The following is a 19,611-nucleotide window of genomic DNA, read 5'->3' as shown; positions in this document are numbered from 1 at the left end:
TTTTAAGGCTGTGTCTGTATCTATAGAGTAACACTTAACTAAGTGTAGTAAGCATGGATTTTGTAGACAGTCTTGGTTTGAAGGATGGCTTATTCATTATTTAGTTTTATAACTTGAGGATATTTAATTTTAGTCTCCAGATACTGAAACTAATAATTAGTTTGTTGAATTACAGTAAGGAGTGAAGGAAGTGGCACATGGGAGCCTTTACCAAATGCTTATTATTCAATTTTGTTGTCACATCATAGGAACCTAGAATATATTTCTTAAATGATAGGGAGAGATTTTTTTTTTTTTATAACTTAGACCTCACTGTCAATGGATAGATCAAAAAGCAATAGTAATCCATGGATATAATTTTAGCATATGTTTCAAAATTTTATTTATTAACTAATATTATTTGTATCATTTCAAACAGTATTAGTTTATTCTATCCCTTTGAAAAAATACCACCCACAGTCTTACCTTTCAGTGGCAACTACTGGTATATATGTTTTTATCCTTTTCATGTCTACTTTTTATTTTTGCATAACTGAATTTGCTAAAATACAGTCTTATTTACCTTTTATAACTGGAATAGGAAAAGTCTTCTTAAGGTGAATCTGTTTGAATTAGGGACCTAAATTTCACATAAAGGGTGAAAAAGGTTTCAGTTCAGTTCAGTCGCTCAGTCGTGTCCGACTCTGCGACCCCATGAACTGCAGCACGCCAGGCTTCCCTGTCTATCACCAGCTCCCAGAGCCCACTCAAACTCATATTCATTGAATCTATGATGCCGTCCAACCATCTTATCCTCTGTTGTCCCCTTCTCCTGCCTTCAATCTTTCCCAGCATCTGGGCCTTATTTTGATACAAAAATAGTATAAGCTATTAAAATTAAATTAATTTTACCTTATACTTAACAAATATATATTGTTGCATCTGTAGGTCAGTTCATAGAATGAACAAAGAATTACTCAAACATTATTTCTGTTGTAATATTCCCATTTCCCTCCCCCAATATACTTTTTACTTCCTATTTGAACTTTACAGGAATTATTAAGAGGGCCTTTATTTTGTCAAAGTAGTGGAGAGTTTCATCTCTTCTCCCTGTGATCTCCCCTAATTCTCGTATATACAAGTTTTCCTCATTTGAAGAGTCTTAATGCGTTATTTTTGTTGATCTTATCATCTGCAGGTGTTAGTTGACTAGGTTCTCATTTGTCTGGAACTTTGTTATTATTTATATCTGTTTTCTTGTCACCATGAAGTCTTGTTTATTTTCAAGGTTTTTAGTTTCATTGAATTGTATCTGCATTCTGTTATCAAATGCTTAGTTTTCAGTGAAAGACTAATCTGTGCCTCCATTAGATAATTCTATGTTTGTTTGTTTTTTTAAAGTAGGGAGAGATACTTGAATTTATGACTGGTCAGTTCACTTTTGAGTATTTTTGTGTTACTTTTGCAAAGTCTTTACAAATTTGTGATTGATGACAAAATTTTAAATACAGCTTTTTACATGGCCATTTTTGCTTTACTCCTGACTCTTTGTAAGCTTCATTTAAAAAAAAATCTTATTTTTTAATGAATTCAGGTATACCGGATTCATATGGTCTTATGTTTGCTTCTATGAACAGTGATTCTTGATAGTAACTGGTATGTGCTTTTTTAATTTCAAAATGTTTGGATTGTTTTCTATGAAGAAATTCCTAAGGCAGGATCACAAAATAAGTAAGGTAGGATTTTTCTTTTTGCTACATACACTGTGCAGCTTGCAGGATCTTAGTTTGCCAACCAGGAATTGAACCCTGGACCTTGCCACTATAAAAGTGTGAAGCTTTGATTACTGGACTGCCACAGAATTCCCGGGATGGGACCATTTTAAAGGTTCTCGATACATATTGCCCAGTTATTTTAGTATTTCACATTGAGCAGCAGCATGTGAATTTCAGTACACTTTTATCTATATGTATTTTTTTTTTTAAGAAAACAAATTACAACAAATGTGAAAATTAAATCAAGAGTATCCCATTGGTATATATGCCTTTTATAGGAAAGTAAATCCACTTTCTTGGTAAATTGTTTGGCGCATCCTGTGTTCTTCCATTCATTTTATATAAGTGTTCCAGATTAATGCTGAAGTACAGGCAGGTATGTCATTTCCTTATTCCCCATTTTCTGCTTACTTGCTTTTCTACCAATTTCAGAGCCTAGCAGTGGTCTCCAACATCCATCTCCACCATCTTTGCAGTTGAGTTTATTCTGTCCCACGGATCCATGCTGCTGGCAGCCTGAAGCCCTGCATTTGCCTGTGTTCTCCTTACTGCTTTTCCTTTGCCTGAGGTGCTCCACCTCCATCTCTGCCAGAGCCATAACACATCCTTCAGAAGCCATTGTTTATTAAAGGAGTACATTTCTCTTATTAAAGAATTTTGTGGTTTTGGTCACTCATCCTTAGGTGCTCAGGTGGAGACTGAGCCCTGCAGCAACCAAACCAACGTGTCGGCTGTGTTCATTCCTAATCTAGTTTATTCAGGCTGGTACAGGGGCTGAGTCTTTCATTACAAAATGCCCTCCCCAAACCTGCCTGTATTCTGCCTTCAGGTCAGGAGCAGTTAAATCCTACATCCCATGAAGCCTTCCCAGATCACTAAGTCCTCACCATCTTCATCAGAACCACTTTGTTCTTAAAATCTTTAGTGCAATTTTTATCTTGGCTCCTGGGTTCAATCTCTGTGACACCAAATCTACTTTGACTTTTTTGTTACCACTTGTACTTGGTAATATATTCAAATATTTTTATCCTATATGTGCTTGACTGATATTTCTTGGCTCTTGGCCTCAGTACTTACCTCGGTAATCTTACCAGGACTTATTCCTTTTCTGTAATCATGGAACTTGACTCGAATTTTATTCCTGAATGAGGTGGTGGGAGAGGAATATCTCTGTCACAGCAAAGAGTTGTGATTAGGGCTTTATGTTTGATATAATAATGATGAGATATTTAGGTATCTGGATTTTTGTATGTTAGCCCCAAAAGAAGGACTCTTTAAAGTAACAGTCTCTTAAATTTTTGAGGTGTTTGTATTTGCTTGCTTTGTTGAGCTGACCTTGCTGCTGTTTTCTTGCTCTCTTGGGTATCTGTTTTTTAAACAACTGTTGGTGGGTTAGCGTGATTCCAGCTTCATTTCCGCCATCAAACGGCAGCAGAGACTGTTACTTCTGTGAACTGTAAAGTTTAATATAAGCAGAAACTAAAATATTTCTTTGTAAAGTACAGTGTTTCTATATAAAAAGGTACTGATGACAGTACATATTAGTTTGACTCCAAAGTAGAAGAATAAAAAGATGTTTTGGCATCATTTCTGCACCTTTACTTTGGACTCAGCATTATATATCTAAAGAACTTTTATTGCATTTTTCATATTCCCTTTACAGATACTGGATTATCAGAAGTTTTTGTGAGAAACATTTTGAAGAGAAATATTTTCATAAAGTTGATGTGCTTTTTGCAGCTTCAGATAGAAAATTTTAAAGTGTTATTCAAAGGATCTAAATCCAGACAGTGTATTTTTCTAGTAACAACCAGTCAGTTTTACACTTAGAGTGAGTGAGCTTTATATATATTTTTCGTCATCATTTTTCACCTATCAACTTAGGATATTAGTTCTGGCCACTATTCCTACTTTTATTATTGAAATCTTCCTGTTTTAAGAATAGTCAGCTAAAAATAGCTTGTGGATCTGGAATTTTTACCCATGTCAGTTATTTCCTTCTCCCTTATTTTTCCGAGGGTCAAGGTAGGTTGTTAGACATTTGCTGCGATTTTTTTCTCCTTTTTTATTAATAATATTTCTTTAAATGAAAGAGGAAAAACTACTTCTCTGGGCTCTCAGAACTGTTTTGTATTAGTATAGAACATTACATTTTCTGTGTAATTGAGTACAGTAAAGTATAGTAACTCAGTTTTTACTTCATCTTTCCTGACTGAATATACAACACAGAAGTGGGGACTGAAGTACTGTATTTTTAGGGCCTTTACTGCATTTACCTCATTGAGAAAAGAAATGTGACAAAACAAACACATTAAAATCGAAAATGTTTTTCCTTAACAATACATTTTATACTTTAAAAAGTTCTGTTTAGAGTTACTGGTTCAATTAATGGCAGTTGTTCTAGATACACGTTTTCCTCTAACTAGTAAATGGATTTCCTGTGGTCTGTGGCGTATGGTGTTAGTTTGCTTGTTTGATAGCACATGAGGTAAGGGTATAAAATGACTTCAAAGGACTGTGGGTAGGAGGGCAGGATAGGCCTATTAAATGCCCTTGTCAGACTTTTTATTTTTTTAAATTCTTTTCCTTGATATGAGGGTTAAATCAAATAGGCCCCAGTTTTCTAGTAGTATTCTGTAAAATGGAGGATAATAATAATATCCATCATAGAGTTGTAAGAAGGATTGAGTGAAAAGTACGTAAAGTGCTTAGGACAGTGGCTAGCATGCATTTAACTCTCTCTTGTTATTATTACATTCAATACTATTTTTAGTTGATTGTTCCCTGTACAGAAGCTTTTTAGTTTGATGTAATCCCACTTGTCTGTGCTCGCTTTCATTGCCTGAGCTTCCAGTGTCATCTTTGAAATCATTGCCATAACCAGTGTTATGAAACCTTTCCCTTATGTTTTCTTCTAGGAGTTTTATGTCTTATATTTAACTCTTTAAACCATTTTGAGGTGATTTTTGTGTATGGTGTAACATAAGGGTTCAATTTCATTCTTCTGAATGTGGATATTCAATTTTTTCAAGACCATTTGTTCAAGAGACTATCATTTAACAAGACAGCACTTTAGTTAGTGTTAGTCACTCAGCCATGTCTGACTCTCTGCGACCCCATGGACTAAAGCCTGCTAGGTTCCTCTGTCCATGGAATTCTCCAGACAAGAATACTGGAGTGGGTAACCATTCCCTTCTGCAGGGGATCTTCCCATCCCAGGGATCGAACTGGAATCTCCTGCATTGTAGGCAGATTCTTTACTTTCTGAGCCACCAAAGAAGACTGTATTTTATCCCATAGCAAAATAACTTTTGTTATTTATTTTTTTACTTGTAGTTTGGCCACAGAGGTTCATATTTTTCTGATACCTGCCTGGAATAGGAAGTGGAGAAATGGGTGAATCTGTTTGTTTTTTTCTTGCAGATGTCTGTGCATTTAGTAGTAGACAATAGGTAAATTTCTTGAGAACCCCTCAGGATGCAGTAAAATGAATCTAAATGGGAGGTGAATAACATATGTGATGTGATGGTTACTGAGTTGTGAAAAAGAATTCTGGATTTTGAGGCACAGTTAATTTGGCTTTTGGAGTTTCAAGAATAGGAATAGTTGCATTATTGACAGAGATGAGAGTTTTTAACATTGGGAGGGGGAGGCATAGGATCTGCTGGAGTGTTGAGGAGCCTGAGGGTGGTTTTGCATTCTTCCAAATTCATAGACAGGTGTTTCTGAAAAGCTTTCTGTTTTCTGAAGCTAAAGTATGAGCTTGGAACCCAGGGGAGGAAAAACAGAAGAAAAAGAGGCTCTCTATGTCTAATGTCCATTCAACAAATAAAACTTATCAGACATGTACTGTAGTTTTTGATTATGTATCAGTGCTTTAGCTCTTCTATATAGACTTGGGGTCTTTGTACCTTGAGATTTCCTTGGATGAGGTTGTAAAATAACAGAGATGTTTTAAGTCTGGGGACTCTGATGGAATAACTAGTGGGGGATTGTCTTCAAACTCAGAGATAAGGATTTGAGGAAGCATAGCTGGAAAATCCCATGGACGGAGGAGCCTGGTGGGCTGCAGTCCATGGGGTCTCGAGGAGTCGGACACAACTGAGTGACGTCACTTTCACTTTTCCCTTCCCTGCCTTGGAGAAGGAAATGGCAACCCACTCCAGTGTTCTTGCCTGGAGAATCCAAGGGACGGTGGAGCCTGGTGGGCTGCTGTCTGTGGGGTCACACAGAGTCGGACACGACTGAAGCGACTTAGCAGCAGCAGCAGCAGCCTCTTATTCCCTAATAAAGCATGAGGATAAAGCCCAATCAAATCCTGGGCCCAGATCCTTCTTGATTTTTGTCATGGCTCTGTGGCTTCTTTTATAATTCACTTGACTTCACTGGTAGTCCCATCTCTCCCATTTTTGAGCCTGAAGTAACCCTTATGGTTAACCTTTTGTAGAAGCTTCCAAACTGCTTTGCAAAGCAGCTTGCCATTTTTCATTCACACATGCATTATAAGAGATTTCCACTTTCTCCACATCCTTGTCAACACTTGTTGTTATCTTTTTTATTATAACCATCCCATTGGGTGTGAAGTGGTATCTCACTGTGGCTTCTGTTTTTATTTACCTGATGGCTGATGAGGTTTGATTGTCATTACTTATTGCCATGTGCTATTTGGTCAAACATATATCATCTTTGGAGAAATGTCTGTTAAGATTCTCACTTGTCTCACTTGTAAACTGCGTCATTTATCTATTTTACCACTGAGTTGTGAGAGTTTTGTATTTGCTTTCAGCTATTGGGTTTGAACCTAACATGCCTTTTTTGATTCTGGGAGAAAAAGGACCTGACAGCAGTTAATAGCCACAGTTCTCATTACTAAGATGTTTCCAGTAATCTTAACGTCTAAGGTAGAGAAAGCCAGAAATGAGGAATGACTTGCTCCTGAGTGCAGATGAAAGAAATCACTGTTCTCTTATCCTTATATCCCAATCGGTATATTCTTTTAATTTAACTCTAAACTTTCCGTTCAATTCAGTCGCTCAGTCGTGTCCGACTCTTTGCAACCCCATGAATCGCAGCACACCAGGCCTCCCTGTCCATCACCAACTCCCGGAGTTCACTCAGACTCACGTCCATCCAGTCAGTGATGACATCCAGCCATCTTATCCTCTGTCGTCCCCTTCTCCTCCTGCCCCCAATCCCTCCCAGCATCAGAGTCTTTTCCAATGAGTCAACTCTTCGCATGAGGTGGCCAAAGTACTGGAGTTTCAGCTTTAGCATCATTCCTTCCAAAGAAATCCCAGGGCTGATCTCCTTCAGAATGGACTGGTTGGATCTCCTTGCAGTCCAAGGGACTCTCAAGAGTCTTCTCCAACACCACAGTTCAAAAGCATCAATTCTTTGGCGCTCAGCTTTCTTCACAGTCCAACTCTTACATCCATACATGACCACTGGAAAAACCATAGCCTTGACTAGACGGACCTTTGTTATTTTCTTATTTTGATATTTTCTTATTTTTTTTGATTTTGTAATTACAGTATAAAAAATGGTTGTGCAGTTTTTCACCAAATTTTCACCAGATTTAAGATGTTCTGAGTGAAAATGAAGGCTGTGGGTCATACTTTGGGTGATTTTGGGAGTAAGATGGCCATCATCTGTGAGAGAGGCTGGGGGGTGATTTGGAAGCCCTGCCACACTTACCCACGATGTGACACAGGAACAACTTCAAGTGTGAGTTCTAAACAGAAAGTTACCAGGAAGATGAGCTTAAGTGCTGGTTGGCAGCTGGCTCTAGCCTGCTCCAGGGTTGGTAGCAGCGGTGATTCTCCAGTGCAGATGGAGAGAAGCCAGCTGCTTCTCTTAAATAAAATCCATCATTTACTGATTTTATAGGCAAAAAAGCAAGGCATATTTTACTGACAGTTTTCGGATGGTGGCAACATTCTAGCAAAGGGGGATCTGTTCAGTTGATACTTTTTATGTTTAAGCTCATGTGTCTCTTGAGATTAGGACCTTTTCTCATGAAAAGGACTAACTTTGATTTGGCAAATAAACATTTGAAACTTTTGGGGGTCAGGGAAGATGTTCAAGTTCACTTTAAATAACAGCACAACATACATAGTTCATAAAATCAGGTATAATGGTAGGACATATTTTCACTGACAGTTTGCAGTTTGATTTGGAATTCTAAATGTTCCAAAATGGAAGATGGTAGCAAACTACAAGTAGATAGCATTGACCAGATGATACTTGAGGGGTGTGTTTACTAGGTAAGTTAAAAGTGTGTTAAGATCTTTTGTGAGTAAAGGACAGAGATTCTGAATTCCTAGAAATAACTCGTTACAAAACTATGCCTGTCCTTATGGAGAAAATGACAAAGTATTCCTGAAGATGTAAAAGCCCTCTTGAACATGATGTGAACAGAGGATGAAATGATTTTTTATTGTGTGGAAGCCATTTCTTCTGAAATAGCCTGTAAATTCGGTGAACGTGTGTAACTTGATAATCTCATCTAAAATAAACAATTGCTGGGACATTTGGTTATACATATGGAATGAATCAATACCAGAGCTTTACCTCACACATTAAAGAAAAACTCCAAGTGGGTAATTCTTTGGCCTCTAGATTATACACTTTTAAGCAGGGAGTTTCATATTTTTTCTTTTGTGACCCAGTGTGTACCCAAACCTATCTTTGTGTAACTGAAATGTTAAAAGAAGCAGTACTCTTACACCTAAATGCATATTTTCTACTTTATTTCTTTTTTAATAAAATACAGTCTGTGACCCAGTACATTGGTTTCATGAGTTGCTGAGTGTAGCTTGACAGAAGTGACAGGCTGCCTTTGAGAAGCTCTTTTATGTGTGTACAGGGAGATGTGTGTGAAAATGTCAGAATGTTTATGATAATATACATCCTGGACATTCATTGAGAAAAGGACTCAATATACTGATAAATATTAAGATGACGTAATACTATATGACAGTTACAGTGAGAACTGGAGTTGGAGTTACCTCTGTCAACATAGATAAATCTTGGAAAACAAACTGATTGGTAAAAAACTGTGAAATGTTGTATCATACTGTTATTGGTACAAGCTGAGTCTTAATTTCCGGATAGCTGTTAACTGTCGAAGGACGAACTGAGGCGGGGGAGAGGGTGGGCTTCAGCTCTGTAGTAACTTAGTCGTTCATTTAAAAAGATCTGAAGCAATTATGACTAAATGTCAAGGTTTGTTAATATGCAAGTGAGTGTACCTGTTTTGTTTTGAATAATGGAATATAATAAATAAATATGAGGGAGACAAAAAGGAGCAAAGGGGTTGGATGAGGCTGGGGCCTTAAGCAAGGCCCAGATCATCAGAGTTGTATTTATCATGTTAAGAATATTTTGCCTTATCTTGAGAGCAAAAGAATTTAAGAAAGAAATGAGATAACATTTGTGTTTTTGAAGACTTATTTTCACTAATGTGTAGGACATAAATTGGGTGAATGGAGGTTGAGGGTAACATCATCGTAATTCAGTGTTGAGGTATTTGTGGTCTGAGCACAGCAGGGCGGTAGGAGGGGGAGGAAGGTCTGTAGATATCAAAGAGGCCAATTCATTGGTAGCCAATCACATTTAGGGGCAGGGGCTGAAGTTGAGGATAACTCTTAGGGTCTCTGTTCACCACTGTTGTATATAAATGGTGGTGATTGTGATTGTCCCTGGAAGGGGAAACAGAAAAGCTAAATCAGATTATAGGTGATACATACAGAGAGAACTGGATAGTAAGTCAAATTTTTCTACGGGAAGGTGGTTATGCTAATCATTTTCAGCTTGAATTTAGAAAGAACTAGAACTAAAATTTTATAATTATTATTTTTATGTTCACACAGGTATATTTTGGTTTTTGTTACATTGTTTGGTTTTGATTACAAAGGTAATTTTCTCTTTAAAGATGCATGCATGCTAAGTTGCTTTAGTCATGTCTGACTCTTTGTGACCCTGTGGACCATAGCCCATCAGGCTCCTCTGTCCATGGGGACTCTCCAGGCAAGAGCACTGGAGTGGGTTGCCATTTCCTCTTCGAGAGGATCTTCCCAACCCAGGGATCAACCTCCTTCTCTTACGTCTCACTTTGGCAGGCTGCAGCTTTACCACTAGCGCCACCTGGAAAGCTTTGTTAAAGACGGAAGAGGGGGCCTTTTCATGAAGATGGCACAGAAGGCGAAGAAGGAAGCCCCTGCCCCTCCTAAAGCTGAAGCCAAAGCAAAGGCTTTGAAGGCCAAGAAAGCAGTGTTGAAAGGTGTCCACAGCCACAAAAAAAAGAAGATCCGGACGAAGCCCACCTTCCGGCGGCCCAAAACACTGTGGCTCAGGAGGCAGCCCAAATATCCTCCGAAGAGCGCCCCAGGAGAAACAAACTTGACCACTATGCCATCATCAAATTCCCCCTCACCACCGAGTCAGCCATGAAGAAAATAGAAGACAACAACACACTGGTATTCATTGTGGATGTCAAGGCCAACAAGCACCAAATTAAACAGGCTGTGGAGAAGCTCTATGACATTGATGTGGCTAAGGTCGATACTCTGATCAGGCCTGATGGAGAGAAGAAGGCATATGTTCAACTGGCTCCTGACTATGATGCTTTGGATGTTGCCAACAAAATTGGGATCATCTAAACTGAGTCCAGCTGGCTAATTCCAAATATAAAAGTTTTCACTAAAAAAAAAAAAAAAAAAAAAAGATGGAAGAGGGGAATTCCTTAGCTGTTGGATTTGGCCCATGTTCAGTCCCTAGCTGGAGAACTAAGATTTCGCAAGTCATGTGCCAAGGCCAGGGGAATAAAAAGATGGACCAAAAGGTGCTATGATTATCTGACAAAGTACCAGCTTGAATAGTAATGGAGATACTAGAAATGATAATGGAAAATTGGGTTTGCATCATTTATACAGTTTGTGTATGTTTATCGTACTTTCAGATGTACCATTGGGTATGGTTCTTTTTATCTGTTGGGTTTTTCCTTCACGATTTAGCATTCTTAAACATTATAAGAATTTTTAAAGTAATACCGCTGTTTCTTAGGTTTATAATTTTAACTGTTTCAGTTGCAGCTGGTTCAGGAAGCCAGCTTTGTGTTTATTCTTTTATTACTTTATTGTCTTCCTTTCACATGAAAGAAATTTCGTAAAACCCAAAGTCAGCAATTCCACTGAACCCATAAATAGAAACCATTTTTCTGTTGGGGGCATGCTGGGATGCACCTGCTGGTGGAATGGAAACCTACTTTGTCTTTCTATATCCATCTTTATATGTTGGAGATGTTACTAAAAATCTTCAAATATGAGAGACCCTTGTGTGTTTCATCATCAGAGATTCTGTTCCCTTGTTTGTAAATCAGTGTATACCTAGCACAATGCATGGCATGTGCTGTGCTTAGTCGCTCAGTCATGTCTGACTCTTTGCAACCCCATGGACTGCAGCCCGCCAGGCTCCTCTGTCCATGGGGATTCCCCAGGCAAGAATACTGGAGTGGGTTGCCATGCCCTCCTTCAGGGGATCTTCCCAACTCAGGGACTGAATCCAGGTCTCCTGCGTTGCTGGTGGATTCTTTACCATCTGAGCCACCAGGGAAGCCCAAGGATACTGGAGTGGGTAGCCTATCCCTTCTCCAGGGCATCGTCCCGACTGAGGAATCGAACCAGGGTCTCCTGCATTGCAGGAGGATTCTTTACCAGCTGAGCTACCAGGGAAGTCTGCATGGCATGTAGTTGGTCTTTAATAAATACTTGTTGAATGAAAGTACCATCTTATTGAATGTTTGAATCTTTTATAGTTTGTTTTTAAAGTTCAGTTATTGCTTTGTAAAAATAAAGGCATCACTCCTGGAAGCATGTTTTTACTTAGAATAAGAACACAGAAGTGGTTCACAGTGAGCAGGATTATATGAGAGGTTTGGGTGTTCTGTGATGTAATTCATGGTAGAATGAGCCTTGTTTGTGCTGAGCCTTTCACTGGTCAGACAGTCTTATAAAGTACAAGTAGGGTTTCCAGATAAAGACATTTTTATTTGTTTAAATTTACACATATATTATTCAGAATTATATGGTAAATAATTTTATTACTTTTGGGCATTGAATTTATTTTAGAAAAGGGTTTAGATAAACAATATTAAAATTTGAAAATGGTGGCATATTTTTAAATTAAAGAAAGTAGTTAGATGTTTGAATAGTAGCTGTCTTCTTGAGCTATCTTCTATAGTAAGAACTCAGGGTTTTTTCTTCTTTATTTCAACTGTTTGAAATGCAGGTGAGAAAAAATACAGAGTTTTGAAATCTTGTGATGTGCAAGACACTGAACCAGAAATTGGACGGTGTGGAGAAGGTGGTGCCTGGGCATGGGAGAGGAAAATATGTCTGCAGGTGATTGAACTGCCTGAAGGCTGAGCTCTTTGGAGGACTGTAGGTCCTTCCGCAGACTTGCCTGTTGAAGGGAGAGTGCAACTGCTGAGATAGAGTGAGTGAGGAAGCATGGCTTTTTAAGGCAGACTAGATGGTCTTGCGGAGAAGGCAATGGCACCCCACTCCAGTACTCTTGCCTGGAAAATCCCATGGATGGAGGAGCCTGGTAGGCTGCAGTCCATGGGGTCACTAAGAGTCGAACACGACTGAGCAACTTCCCTTTCACTTTTCACTTTCAAGCATTGGAGAAGGAAATGGCAACGCACTCCAGTGTTCTTGCCTGGAGAATCCCAGGGACGGGGGAGCCTGGTGGGCTGATGTCTATGAGGTCGCACAGAGTTAGACACGACTGAAGCGACTTTGCAGCAGCAGCAGCAGCAGATGGTCTTGAGTCCTAATAGGAGATCCACTTGGGTAGGGAGGTATGCGAGGATGATAGACGCAGATTGGGAAGGAACAGGCTTCAGTTCCACCCTCTGCCTGGATTATTAAAACGTGGAAAGAAAGCCTGTGACTAACTGGTCAGCACCTTCCTAATCTCTTCAGAATAAGCTTTTTCATTTTTGTGTACATTAGTTCAAGTATAGTTGTTGCAGTTGATTTTTTTCTTTTTAAGCTGAAGCGATGTGCAGATTATTCTTGGAGTTATGGCTGTTGGGCCCATCTGGGCAGGTAGAGTTTAGGTTGTGAAACCTAGTCCCATGTGCTTTTTCTGGATGGAGAAGCCCTGGGTAGAGGTGGGCCTGGCCCCTCAGGTGTCTTTGTGCAGTCAGCATAGACTCAACCACTCCCTTATCCTTGGGTCATTTTGAACAAAGAATTGCATTAGTAGTGGAAATTTTATTCTGTGCTCTTTGTTCCTTTTAAAAAAGATTGGTTTAAAAATATTTATTTGAATAAATGTGAAAGCTTTTAGATAATGCCTGCCTCATAGCAGGAACTAGAGTTTAACTTGGCTTTTTCCTCAGTAAAATTATAGACTTCTCTTTTCTGTTTCCCGTGTAGTTTCAACAAAATAACGTCAGCAGGGCCTTATCACTCTTGTTCATGATGAAGCAAATACACAATGATAACATATAAGTTAGGTCTGTTGGAAGTGTGTTTTAAGATTCATGTTATTATTCATTCAATTGCTGCATTTACACTAGAATACTTTCTCAAAAATGTAATTTATGATGGAAAACATGTAAGGGATACTGCAGAATAATAGTGTTTAAAGAGTTAGCAGTACTCAGAGTAGATACTAAAAGCAGGTAAGAAAATAGAAGTTTTAAAATGGCAATTTCACTGTTAAAAACTGTTTTCTGCTTGAAATGCTTAAATTGTTGGGAATATTGTTTTCAGCTACTGTTTAATCAAATTTTACTTCATATTTTAAGTTTCAAGCTTTACTGATGATAGTGCCTTTTTTGTTTTGATAGCATGGATTGTTACTTATTAGAAAAGTTAATGAGCCATTGAATGAAAATGGTGTTTTCCTTGGTGTCTGGGTGTCTGTAGAGGAATATGTGTAGGAGCTCATCTTAAGCAGTTAAACTATCAGTAAAGATGTTGCCTAATGTTGGCGGTGTAACTTATACAGATTTTTGTATAGCAGTTTCTTAGTATGTTTGGTTTTTAAATGTGGAAAATCTTTGACCTGGTAAGTTACCTTGAGACTGTGTTTCAGGACAATAAACTATTGAAAGAGGTTTTTTTTTTTTTTAAGCTTGGTATCACAAGTCAGACTGTAAAAACTATAAGGATCCAAGAATGAGGAGAAACAAGTTGACTTTAGAGCATTCAGTGTATAAAACATTAATTTTATTGCCACATTTAAGCTCCACCTTTTGTCTGCTGATTTTAAAACAACCATTTAAGTGAAAGCTTATTTCACTTTTTCAGGATTTAAATCATATTATTTGAGTTCCTAAAATTCTCCCAAATAAGTAGTGATGGATAGACTAACTTGTATGCCTCTCAGTCAGGTGTACACCAGCTGGGAATTTTTGCCTGTTCTTGCCACCGGTTTGTGGCAAGATTACTAAGATTCTTTGCTCATGAATTCCTAACACGTAGAAATAGTATATCTGTTCAACAAAATTTCTTGTACTTTCAGTTCGGTTCAGTTCAGTCGCTCAGTCGTGTCCAACTCTTTGCGACCCCATGAATCGCAGCACGCCAGGCCTCCCTGTCCATCACCAACTCCCAGAGTTTACCCAAACTCATGTCCATCGAGTCGGTGATGCCATCCAGCCATCTCATCCTCTGTCGTGCCCTTCTCCTCCTGCCCCCAATCCCTCCAAGCATCAGAATCTTTTCCAATGAGTCAACTCTTCGCATGAGGTGGCCAAAATACTGGAGTTTCAGCTTTAGCATCATTCCTTCCAAAGAAATCCCAGGGCTGGTCTCTTTTAGAATGGACTGGTTGGATCTCCTTGCAGTCCAAGGGACCTCAGGAGTCTTCTCCAACACCGCAGTTCAAAAGCATCAATTCTTCGGTGCTCAGCCTTCTTCACAGTCCAACTCTCACATCCATACATGACCACAGGAAAAACCATAGCCTTGACTAGACGGACCTTTGTTGGCAAAGTAGTGTCTCTGCTTTTGAATATGCTATCTATGTTGGTCATAACTTTCCTTCCACGGAGTAAGCATCTTTTAATTTCATGGCTACAGTCACCATCTGCAGTGATTTTGGAGCCCCAAAAAATAAAGTCTGACACTGTTTCCACTGTTTCCCCATCTATTTCCCATGAAGTGATGGGACCAACTGGTACTTTATTACTTACTGCATATTTGGGAAGAAGAAAGGAATAGTAAATATATTCTTTAATACAGAAAATTTTCATGACTTCATTGAAGAATCAATGTAAGATAATGAAATCAAAGTTTTAGGTTATAGGCTTGATGAATTTATAAAGAAGTAGGCATATACTTCTTCAATTTAGACTTAAAATTTATTTATAATATTTTATTTTTGGCTGTGCTGGGCTTTTTTCTAGTTGTGGTGAGCAGGTGGGGCTACTCTAACTGCAGTGTGTGGGCTTCTCACTGCAGTGGCTTCCCTTGCTGTGGAGCACAGGCTCTCAGGTGCACGGGTTTCAGTAGTTGCGGCATGTGGGCTCAGAAGTTGCAGCTCCTGTGCTCTGGAGCACAGGCTCAGTAGTTGTGGCGCACAGGCTTAGTTGCTCCGTGGCGTTTGGGATCTTCGCAGATCAGGGATCAAACCCGTGTCTCCTGAATTGGCAGGCGGATTCGTTACCACTGAGCCTCCAGGAAAGCCCTCAATTTTGATTTTTTAGTCAGCTTATGTTATTTAATATCTCTCTTAGTAAAATGACACATGCTAATAAGCACGCAGGCACTAAAGCATAGCTCTTGTCCTCAGTCATCTATTCAAAGTCACACCTAATGAAGAGTCTTCGACACCCCCTGCCCCAGTAGTGGAAAGCCTAAAACAGACCTGGGTTATAGGAGCTGGATGTCCTTCATCCCAGTGTAGAGAGAACCCAGTGGGTGATATGTAAATGCTCATTAGTTTTTAAGCGAAGTATTTTTAAAACTAAATTCTGTTGTAATTGTATGTGGGCCTGGCCTGGATGTGGCTATTCAGTTTCTTCCATAAAGAATTCTCTTCACGCCTCTAAAGGGAGGCAGAGTGGAGTAAGGAGTCTGAGATTCTATTAATCATCAAATTGGTTTCTCATCACAGTACCTTACCATAACCTCTCCAAAATTCTGTAGCCTGATTACAGTCTTTGACTGCCCTGGGGTTAGGGTGAGCAGAGAGGGAGCTGTTGCTGTGTCCAGCTGCTCTGCGGATTCAGTAGCATACCTCCCACAACCTGATGCTTCCCCAGCCCTTGGTTTTCATGCGCTGGTTCTAAGGAGGTTTCTGATCGATGTCTGTCACTTTTTGTTGTAGCTTTTGTTCTTCCTAGTTGTTACCTCTTCCATTCACTTTGTTGTCTTTCTTGTTTCTTGATTTTTACTGTTTTGTTGTCTGTTATTTTCGACTTTCTTGTTTTTTTGTTTTTTACTAAGGGAAGGAGGGGAGAAAAATATGTTAATAATCAGTCATGTTAAAAGTCTGTTAGCTGTGCTTTTCTGTTTGAACTCTTAATGGTATAATTATTTATATTTTGATGGAATTAACTAAAATTTGGTTTTACTTGAATGAAGTAGATGATTAAAACAGACTGATTAGTGTAATGACTTTTAAAGAGACATACATTTACTAGAATGGAGCATCCTATTCCTGAAATCTTTTGGAGCATCAGGAATTCTTATTTCTACCTGCCTTTCTTTGCCTGTGTCTATTTGTATCTGCTTTCCTCACTTGTATTTGAGTCATAAGCACACTTGGATGTGTTGCCAGTAGACATCTGTTAGATATGGTAATGACTGCTTATAGCAGAGATACTTAACCATGGGTGTGTGTCAGTCTCCTAGTGACATGGGCCAAGGCCACATTTGAGACCTGTGGAGTCAGAATCTCCTGTTCCTAGGCTTTTGTCTTTTGAAAAAGCTTCTACGTGATCATGGTATATAGTTCTAAGAACTACTATATATCTAAAGTAAAAATAGATTCAGTTTTGCATGGCATTTTATATCCTACTAGAAATAAATTCATATTCTTAATTCAAGGGTGTTAAAATCTGGTCCCAACTTTTCTTTCTAGCACTTCTGCCCATATTCTGCTCTGGGGACCTTGTGTATCAGCAGAAGCAGACTTTCCTGTTGCCATGCCTGGGTCTCCTTCCTGAGAGTCCCCCTCGCCTCCAAAGCCCTCATAGGTCAGCCTCAGAGGCCACTTCTTTACAAATTCCTTGGGACTAAACTAGCCAGAGAGAGCATCTCTGCCTTTCTGGATATTTTCTTCTGTCACTGTATTCCTGAGCCATGACTGTGTTGAGGTAATTAAGGTTAGCAGGGTTTCTGAACCATTGTCTGCCTTGTTTTGTGTTGTTATTTGTATGCTCTAATCTGGTAAACACCTGGTTCCATGCATGAAGATACATTCTACTCATTTTAGAAAGAAAAAAAAAGTTTGATAAATACTTCTTGAACAGATGTGAGGTATTTTCTCTGTAATTGGGTAGTCAAGCAGAATTTGGAACTAGAGGGTAGAATCAGAAAATTTATGACACGGGGAAGAAGAGAATATCACAGTCCCTGAGTTCTCTTGGAGTTGGTGGGTTGCTTAGACTGGTGGAGTACCTTAGTTCCTGCCACATCAGTCTGATGAAATACCAGTTTGATGTTTTTCAAGCAGTCCTCAGTTGTGAGATAAACTTGAACTGGGATGGTACTGTGCTGTGTGAATACAAGGGAGAGTTATTTGTAACATTTGGTTTAATGGGTGCTCGGCTCAGCACCATCTTATATTTTGAATTTCTGTTCCACCTTAGGTAAGACTCTTATACATTCAACACTAAAGTTTTGTTCTCTTAATCTGTGCAGTACTGCCCTTGTAAAACAGTGAGTGGTTTAAAACTAGGCAATGAGTTTCCCATGTGTTCATATCTATGACTTGGAGGTTTGCAGAATTTCATATTTGGTAGTAAAGAGTATTTGACCTGAACCAATTGGGAGTGTAAAAAGAGCATAGGTTAAGAGTGGTTGACAGGAGAGAACTCACTGGTGGCTATGATGATCTGTTTTGTTTTGTTTTCCTTTTAGTCAGCTTTATTAAGATGTAATTTACATTAAATAAGTTTCACCATTTTCAGGTATACAGTTCAATGACTGTTGTACATACACATGGTGTAACCACATTGATGAGGTAACATTTCATCAGCACCAAAAGTTCCCGAGTCCCTTTACAGTCAGTACCCTCTCCCCACTCCTTAGCCTCTGGTGACCATTGTTCTGCTTTTCATCACTAAAGTTTTGCCTTTTTAAAATGGAATCATATGCGTTATAGTTTGACTTCTTTCTTAGCAGAGTTCTTTTAAATTTATTCATGTTCTAGTATTTATTGTTCCTTGTTTTGTATTGTTGAGTGATTATTCCATTGTTTAGCAACAGTTTATCCTTTTTACTGGCATCTTTTGGTGAGCTTTAAACTGGCACATTATTTGTTTAAGGATTTACTTGACATCTAGTATCCAGACTGTAGAGAAGGATTCTTGCCTGAAAAATCCCATGGACAGAGGAGCCTAGTGGGCTACAGTCCATGGGGTTGCAGAGTCAGACGCAAATGAGCGACTAAACAACAGAAGCAATCCAAACTACACATGAGCGTAATTTTTCTTGCTTGTGAAAGTGAAAGTTGCTCAGTCGTAGATCATTAAAATCAAGTAGAAACAGACAAAAGGACTTGAAAGTAGTGTTTACAGTGGTTACATATGCAGTCTCTGAAAATGATCATTCCTGTAAGAATAACATTAATGTTCTTCAACATCTTTGAAGAACTATATACACAATTCCTATAGTAAGGTTGGCATTAATGCTAATTGAAACAGCAGTCTTAAAAAATAAAGCCATTTATCTAAAGTTTAAGAATGTGGATGACTGAAATTATGAAGTTTCAGAGAGGCAGAATATTGCAAAATTCTCAGTCAGCCATTGTAAATTGTTTTCCCTCTAGGGGAAACAACTTTAAGATGAGAACATTTCTGTTGTGTAGTCCATTGAAACTAGGTTACAAGACAGTCTGAGCACCGGGCTTAAGTTTGTACTTGTCAAAAAAAACCTATGTAGAACAAGTCATGTGTTACTGGAGAATGTTAGTATGCAGTTTGCTTACTTGTTAAAAAATTCACGTTAGACTCTTTTTTAAAAATCTAGATGTGTTTGTAGCAGCAGTACAACACCTTTTGTCATTGTGCTGTGTAGAAGTATATGATAATTAACAAGGGATCCTTCTGAAATATCCTTAAATCTCATAACCAGTCATGATTATAAAATACATGAGTTTAGAAACAGAGGTTAAGAGGTAGACTGATGCTGACCTTTGCATTAGGATAGTCACAGATGAGCAGAGGGCCAGAGAGGTCTGGTCACAGTATCATGCATGATATATCAGGGTCAGTCAGTTCAGTTCAGTCGCTCAGTCGTGTCCGACTCTTTGCGACCCTATGAATCACAGCACGCCAGGCCTCCCTGTCCATCACCAACTCCCAGAGTTTACCCAAACTCATGTCCGTCGAGTCGGTGATGCCATCCAGCCATCTCATCCTCTGTCGTGCCCTTCTCCTCCTGCCCCCAATCCCTCCAAGCATCAGAGTCTTTTCCAATGAGTCAACTCTTCGCATGAGGTGGCCAAAATACTGGAGTTTCAGCTTTATAGCATCATTCCTTCCAAAGAACACCCAGGACTGATCTCCTTCAGAATGGACTGGTTGGATCTCCTTGCAGTCCCAGGGACTCTCAAGAGTCTTCTCCAAAACCACAGTTCAAAAGCATCAATTCTTTGGCGCTCAGCTTTCTTC

The 19,611-nt window shown here is 38.9% G+C and overlaps 1 protein-coding gene and 1 pseudogene across 13 annotated transcripts in view; both read left to right on the top strand.

Annotated features, from left to right (window-relative positions):
• The window catches only part of LOC129659108 (60S ribosomal protein L23a-like), a 147,654-nt pseudogene extending 135,326 nt beyond the window's left edge, over positions 1–12,328 (top strand).
• Positions 1–19,611, top strand: part of SRPK2 (SRSF protein kinase 2) — a 248,944-nt gene that overhangs the window by 135,856 nt on the left and 93,477 nt on the right. The gene's annotated exons all lie outside the window — the stretch shown is intronic.

The sequence above is a fragment of the Bubalus kerabau genome, chromosome 8, assembly GCF_029407905.1.
Source record: "Bubalus kerabau isolate K-KA32 ecotype Philippines breed swamp buffalo chromosome 8, PCC_UOA_SB_1v2, whole genome shotgun sequence".
NCBI classification, from domain to species: domain Eukaryota; kingdom Metazoa; phylum Chordata; class Mammalia; order Artiodactyla; family Bovidae; genus Bubalus; species Bubalus kerabau.
The sequence above is the reverse complement of the archived record's forward strand: the minus strand, read 5'-3'. Positions and strand labels throughout refer to the sequence as shown.